The following is a 1,357-nucleotide window of genomic DNA, read 5'->3' on the forward strand; positions in this document are numbered from 1 at the left end:
GAAGACCACTCAGTGTCTGGTTTTGTGTTTCGTCTGAACACGTTCTTCCTGAGTCTACGCTTTCATGGCATCTGCTCCTCCATTCAAGAAGAAAATTATAAATGCTTCGAAGGTGCAAATTATTTAGCTCTTAAAATCCAGTAAGTGATTTTTCCCTAAATAACAAACACCGCTTTGCCCGGAACAGTAAACAGCTATTTACAAAGACCGTTCTTTGCCTTTATCACGCTGAGTGCTGGCCGGTCAGCGGCTTGGGCCGAACGAGTTCGAGCCCCAGGTCAGCTTCAGGGACCCGCACTGGCCATGCCCAGCAGCCGTAAAACGTGCTGGCGGCCCTGTGTGGGGTTTGATAGCATGCCCTTGACTTAAAACGCCGGTTCCCGTCACAGAGTGGTGGCCCGCCTCCCCCGTTCCCCCCCCGGGTGCCTGCACTGAGGGGCCTCTTCACACAGATGCCCTCACGGTCATCACGGAGATGACCGCCATGCTCCGACACAGCCTGGTCCGGCTGGAGAACCTGCAGAAGCTGACGGAGCTGCAGCGGGACCTGGTCGGCGTGGAGGGCCTCATCGCCCCGGGCCGGGTGAGTGGCTCCGTGCGCATGTGTCCGAGCTGGCGACCACATTGTTTGCACAGAGATGTGAGTCACACGGCACAGGTTCCCCTCTTGAAGCCATCCAGTGGGTTTCAGTGTGTTTGAGGGTGTGCAGACATTCCCCTCCCACCCGGAGGAGACCCGTGCCCACTGGCAGCCGCTCCCCGTGCCAGGCTCCATGCCGTCTCTGGGCTCACTTGTCCTCGACGTTCACAGCACACGGCCTTCTCGCCTGGCTTCTTCCAGCCGGCGCCACGTTTCCACGGTTCCTGACGTCGCCGTGTGTCGGCCTTGCTCCTTTTCAAGGCTGGACAGTCCTCGCGCCGCAGACCGGCCTCTCTCCGGTCCATCATCAGCCGACGGACGCTGGGCAGGTTTCCCTCTCCGGCTGTGGCGCGCAGTCTGCCGTGAACGCTGTAACGTCCTAGTGTGGACACGTGTGTGCAGTTCTCCCGCACACACCTGGGACTGGGATTCCCGGGTCGTGGGTGATCGCGTGGAACGTTTTGAGCTGCCGGGTTTTCCAGGGACGGCTCCCTTCCGCAGCCCCTCCAGCCATCCAATGGTGTGTGGCTGTGGGTTGCGTTTCCCCAGCGGCGAGGGTCGGGCGTCTTTCGTGTGCTCGCTGGCCATCCGTATGCCGTCTTTGAAGTGCCTGTTCAGACCCTTTGCTCACCTTGTAACTGGCTTGTTTGTCCTTCTCCTTTGCGGTGTGAGGGTCTGTGTCTGCTGGGTCCCAGCCTCCTACTGGAATGCGACTTG

The 1,357-nt window shown here is 59.6% G+C and overlaps 1 protein-coding gene across 1 annotated transcript in view; it reads left to right on the plus strand.

Moving 5' to 3' along the window:
- Window positions 1-1,357, plus strand: part of FARP2 (FERM, ARH/RhoGEF and pleckstrin domain protein 2) — a 96,865-nt gene that overhangs the window by 75,142 nt on the left and 20,366 nt on the right. The gene's annotated exons all lie outside the window — the stretch shown is intronic.

Source organism: Pteropus vampyrus, unplaced genomic scaffold (genome assembly GCF_000151845.1).
Source record: "Pteropus vampyrus isolate Shadow unplaced genomic scaffold, Pvam_2.0 Scaffold291, whole genome shotgun sequence".
Lineage (NCBI taxonomy): Eukaryota > Metazoa > Chordata > Mammalia > Chiroptera > Pteropodidae > Pteropus > Pteropus vampyrus.